Raw genomic sequence first — 6,446 nt, 5'->3', positions numbered from 1 at the left:
ATAACACACAACATTTTCACATCCAAAAGCAAAACAATTTCGCACTTCACATTTACATTCAAAACTTTTGAAACAAAAATTTTCTTCAAACTCTCACAATTTCCTCAAAATTTCCACATCTCACTTTCACCTTTAAAGTAAAAGTTTTGACTCAAAACTCAAAACATACTCTAAGATGAACTTTCCTCTTTCATGTAAAAACAAACAATACATCATTCCTCTTCAAAACATCCTCAACTTTCTTTCTCCAAAACTTCCTCATCCTCCTTTCTCTAAAATTTTCTCATTAAAACATAGTACCTCTTTCTTGGTTGAGTGTGGCGAGTCGGGATGTTGAGCCTTCAATTCTCACTTTTTAATCTAGCGAATAGAATCTAGACTAAGACTGAAAAAGACTCTCAAGTCCAGAGCGGAAAGAAAAATTGCTCTGATACCACTTTGTCACGACCGCATTTTCTAAGGATAGAAAACACGGTTGATCGTGACTAGAGAAGGATTAAAGAAGCGGGGAAGAAAGGGGAAATAAACAAAAATCGACCATAGCTCGAAATAATAGGGGCAATTCGAATAAAATCAGAGTATTATCACAACAGCTGACAACTCAAAGGAATACAATATCTCATCAATAAATGAACTCAAAAGAAACAACATTTAGCGGAAGCATTCGAGAGAAGAATCATACTATGTATGAAGACATAATATATTCGGAATATTTAAAAGCAAACACAAATCTTCACCAGCTCTGCTCAACACCCACCGCGCTTCCACTGCGCTTTTGCCCGAAGAAGGTCTCTCCGGTACAGCTGTCGCCGTTCAGCCCCGCATCATCTCAGTTAGCTCCAGTCTCTTCCTCATTGCTCTTTCTCTCTCAAATTTTGTTTTCTCTAATACTCGGCTTTACTTGAGGTTGATTGAATCTGATAAAACATGGAGTTGTGGGCTATGTATATGTAAATATTCTTGAGTCTTTGAAGGGTAGTGGAGAGATTTACGGTAACCATTTTGTATTGGGAAAGAAAAGGTTGAGGGAAAAGTGTCTATATAAACAAATCGTTGTTCGCATTTGGTGTAACTGATTTTCGTTGAACGTTTCAAGTGGGCTCGACAATAAGAAAAATAATACTATGTGACTTGGGCTCATATCAAATGGGTTCCTAATTGGGCTAGGAAATAATAATTGTTTCAGCCCAAAATGTAAAGTCCTTCTCTCGACGAAAGAAATTAAATCGAAAAAATTTCAGGTCCGCAAACGACATCGATTCAAGAACAAATAAAAAGGTAGAAAAAGTCGGGGTATTACAATCTACCCATCTTAACAAAAATTTCGTCCTGAAATTTGCTTACATCCTTCGAATAAAATATTTCTCCATCGTCTTCTTGTCTTCCAATCTACAAGCAGCTTCCTCGTCGTGTCGCCACTTTTAGGTTACGCAAGATTACTCTACACTAATTTAAATCGCAAGTATGATCTCTCGTCGTTGCATAGTTACGTCGCTTAGCATCAGCTCTTCTTGCCTCGCACCCTCTTTCATGTTTGAAACTTCACTTAGTTTTTGGTAACCTCCTCTTCTTGAGATCATCCTCGTATTCTTTTGTTTTTATTTTTCAAGGAAAATGCGAAGAAGTAGTAATATAGTTCTCTCAGTAAGCAAGCTCCAACGTTTCACACCATTCCAAGAAATAGAAAAATACCACGGTCCACCAACCTCAATTCGCACTCTCGATCTCCTTGCCTCGCTGTGCCTTGATATCTTAGGGGTTCACCTCAAACTCTCATATTCTCGTATGTTTTAATTGCTCGGAAAAGCAATAGGTAAGTTTTTAACTTAGAACTACGGTTCGCGCGATCAACTAGGCCTATATCTTAGCACTCTAAGTTCACAACGCATTTCATCTTCTCATAGATCAACAACTATTACATTTAATATTATTCACACCTCAAGATAAACAAGTATAACACACAACATTTTCACATCCAAAAGCAAAACAATTTCGCACTTCACATTTACATTCAAAACTTTTGAAACAAAAATTTTCTTCAAACTCTCACAATTTCCTCAAAATTTCCACATCTCACTTTCAACTTTAAAGTAAAAGTTTTGACTCAAAACTCAAAACATACTCTAAGATGAACTTTCCTCTTTCATGTAAAAACAAACAATACATCATTCCTCTTCAAAACATCCTCAACTTTCTTTCTCCAAAACTGCCTCATCCTCCTTTCTCTAAAATTTTGTCATAAAAACATAGTACCTCTTTCTTGGTTGAGTGTGGCGAGTCGGGATGTTGAGCCTTCAATTCTCACTTTTTAATCTAGCGAATAGACTGAAAAAGACTCTCATGTCCAGAGCGGAAAGAAAAATTGCTCTGATACCACTTTCTCACGACCGCATTTTCTAAGGATAGAAAACACGGTTGATCGTGACTAGGGGAGGATTAAAGAAGCGGGGAAGAAAGGGGAAATAAATGAAACTCGACCATAGCTCGAAATAATAGGGGCAATTCGAATAAAATCAGAGTATTATCTCAACAACTGACAACTCAAAGCAATACAATATCTCATCAATAAATGAACTCAAAAGAAACAACATTTAGCGGAAGCATTCGAGAGAAGAATCATACTATGTATGAAGACATAATATATTCGGAATATTTAAAAGCAAACACAAATCTTCACCAGCTCTACTCAACACCCACCGCGCTTCCACCGCGCTTTTGCCCGAAGAAGGTCTCTCCGGTACAGCTGTCGCCGTTCAGCCCCGCATCATCTCAGTTAGCTCCAGTCTCTTCCTCATTGCTCTTTCTCTCTCAAATTTTGTTTTCTCTAATACTCGGCTTTACTTGAGGTTGATTGAATCTGATAAAACATGGAGTTGTGGGCTATGTATATGTAAATATTGTTGAGTCTTTGAAGGGTAGTGGAGAGATTTACGGTAACCATTTTGTATTGTGAAAGAAAAGGTTGAGGGAAAAGTGTCTATATAAACAAATCGTTGTTCGCATTTGGTGTAACTGATTTTCGTTGAACGTTTCAAGTGGGCTCGACAATAAGAAAAATAATACTATGTGACTTGGGCTCATATCAAATGGGTTCCAAATTGGGCTAGGAAATAATAATTGTTTCAGCCCAAAATGTAAAGTCCTTCTCTCGACGAAAGAAACTAAATCGAAAAAATTTCAGGTCCGCAAACGACATCGATTCAAGAACAAATAAAAAGGTAGAAAAAGTCGGGGTATTACAATCTACCCATCTTAACAAAAATTTCGTCCTGAAATTTGCTTACATCCTTCGAATAAAATATTTCTCCATCGTCTTCTTGTCTTCCAATCTCCAAGCAGCTTCCTCGCCGTGTCGCCACTTTTAGGTTACGCAAGATTACTCTAAACTAATTTAAATCGCAAGTATGATCTCTCGTCGTTGCATAGTTACGTCGCTTAGCATCAGCTCTTCTTGCCTCGCACCCTCTTTCATGTTTGAAACTTCACTTAGTTTTTGGTAACCTCCTCTTCTTGAGATCTTCCTCGTATTCTTTTGTTTTTATTTTTCAAAGAAAATGTGAAGAAGTAGTAATATAGTTCTCTCATTAAGCAAGCTCCAACGTTTCACACCATTCCAAGAAATAGAAAAATACCACGGTCCACCAACCTCAATTCGCACTCTCGATCTCCTTGCCTCGCTGTTCCTTGATAACTTAGGGGTTCACCTCAAACTCTCATATTCTCTTAATTGCTCGGAAAAGCAATAGGTAAGTTTTTAACTTAGAACTACGGTTCGCGCGATCAACTAGGTCTATATCTTAGCACTCTAAGTTCACAACACATTTCATCTTCTCATAGATCAACAACTATTACATTTAATATTATTCACACCTCAAGATAAACAAGTATAACAAACAACATTTTCACATCCAAAAGCAAAACAATTTCGCACTTCACATTTACATTCAAAACTTTTGAAACAAAAATTTTCTTCAAACTCTCACAATTTCCTCAAAATTTCCACATCTCACTTCCAACTTTAAAGTAAAAGTTTTGACTTAAAACTCAAAACATACTTTAAGATGAACTTTCCTCTTTCATGTAAAAACAAACAATACATCATTCCTCTTCAAAACATCATCATCTTTCTTTCTCCAAAACTTCCTCATCCTCCTTTCTCTAAAATTTTCTCATAAAAACATAGTACCTCTTTCTTGGTTGAGTGTGGCGAGTCGGGATGTTGAGCCTTCAATTCTCACTTTTTAATCTAGCGAATCGAATCTAGACTAAGACTGGAAAAGACTCTCAAGTCCAGAGCGGAAAGAAAAATTGCTCTGATACCACTTTATCACGACCGCATTTTCTAAGGATAGAAAACACGGTTGATCGTGACTAGGGGAGGATTAAAGATGCGGGAAAGAAAAGGGAAATAAACGAAACTCGACCATAGCTCGAAATTATAGGGGCAATTCGAATAAAATCAGAGTATTATCTCAACAGCTGACAACTCAAAGGAATACAATATCTCATCAATAAATGAACTCAAAAGAAACAACATTTAGCGGAAGCATTCGAGAGAAGAATCATACTATGTATGAAGACATAATATATTCGGAATATTTAAAAGCAAACACAAATCTTCACCAGCTCTGCTCAACACCTACCGCGCTTCCGCTGCGCTTTTTCCCGGAGAAGGTCTCTCCGGTACAGCTGTCGCCGTTCAGCCCTGCATCATCTCAGTTAGCTCCAGTCTCTTCCTCATTGCTCTTTCTCTCTCAAATTTTGTTTTCTCTAATACTCGGCTTTACTTGAGGTTGATTGAATCTGATAAAACATGGAGTTGTGGGTTATGTATATGTAAATATTGTTGAGTCTTTGAAGGGTAGTGGAGATATTTACGGTAACCATTTTGTATTGGGAAAGAAAAGGTTGAGGGAAAAGTGTCTATATAAACAAATCGTTGTTAGCATTTGGTGTAACTGATTTTCGTTGAACGTTTCAAGTGGGCTCAACAATAAGAAAAATAATACTATGTGACTTGGGCTCATATACTAGGAAATAATAATTGTTTCAGCCCAAAATGTAAAGTCCTTCTCTCGACGAAAGAAATTAAATTGAAAAAAAATTTCAGGTCCGCAAACGACATCGATTCAAGATCAAATAAAAAGGTAGAAAAAGTCGGGGTATTACATATTGTGATCTCGCCACGACCTACATCAATCAAAGCTTTGCAAGTAGCAATAAAATCTCTCCCTAAGATTAGAGGGACATTCTTGTCTACTTTCATGTCAGGCACAATAAAATCTGCGGGGAAAATAAAATCATCGACTTTTACTAAGACATCCTCAATCATACCTACAGTTTTTATGGACGAGTTATCGACCAACCTGAGTGTTACGTCTAAAGTTTTGAGTGGCCCAATGTTGAGTTTTTTGTAGTACTTCAGTGGCATGAGTTTGATGGAAGATCCTTGATCGCATAGGGCCTTTTCAACCTTTCCCTCTCCAATCTGGCATCGGATAATGAATTGGCCCGGATCTCTCTGTTTCACTGCCTTTTCCTTTTGGATGATCTCGCTGCAATGATGCGGTAGCTTAAGGTCGGCTTTTGTCGGCTTTCTCTTCCTCATCACCGTCTCCCTTAGTAGCTTCGCATATTTAGGTATTTCCTGCAACGATTCATCTAGAGGAATGTTAGTATGAACCTTACAAAACATGTTCAAAAAATGTTTGAACTGCTCTTCGAGCTTAAACATCCTCTTTGGTTGGAAAGGTAGCACAATCCCATTATGCCGCACGAGTTCCTGCTGAGTGGGTGCTTCTGCCTTGTTTGTAGCGGCCCGCCGCGGGGTGTGCGGCGGGCCGCTGCAGCGGTTGTGGCAATCCACCGGCAGCTGGGCAGTCCCCATTTTTCTGCTTTGCCACCCACTTCTTGTTGATGTCATCCACTCGTGCAGCTGCCTTTGCCCTATCCTCATCCAACTTCTTTTGGATTTGCTCCATTTGAGTGTTGATGTTGGCTATGGCAGGTGAGATCGTGTTCATTCCCTGCTCGAGGTTGTTTATTTTAGCTTCAACCACTCCGATCTTGGTGTCATTAACCTTCCTGTCTTGCGTGATTACTTCCAAGATCCTTGTGATCCCTTGGTCATACTTTTCCTCCTTCTTGGTTGTCTCAACTACTTCTCCCTTGCTAACATTAAATCCTGCGGGGGGTTGCAAGTAATTACTGTTAGAATAAGAGAGATTTGGATGAGGTCGGTTTCCATTATAGTTATTGAAATTACCGCCCCCCTGATTAGGGCGATAATTTTTGTTGTAATTTCTGTTGGAACCGCCTCCTTGCATGTAGTTGATTTCCTCCACTATCGGGGCAGGCGTTTCGGGTTTAGAGACCGCTATGATGGAGGTTGGTGGAATCGGATCCTCCTTCCTTGATGTATCCATTTGGTCCACCCTAACTCTGAG

This window comes from Salvia hispanica, chromosome 5, assembly GCF_029641045.1.
Source record: "Salvia hispanica isolate PSC_SH4W2 chromosome 5, Shi_PSC_v1, whole genome shotgun sequence".
NCBI classification, from domain to species: Eukaryota; Viridiplantae; Streptophyta; class Magnoliopsida; order Lamiales; family Lamiaceae; genus Salvia; species Salvia hispanica.
The sequence above is the reverse complement of the archived record's forward strand: the minus strand, read 5'-3'. Positions refer to the sequence as shown.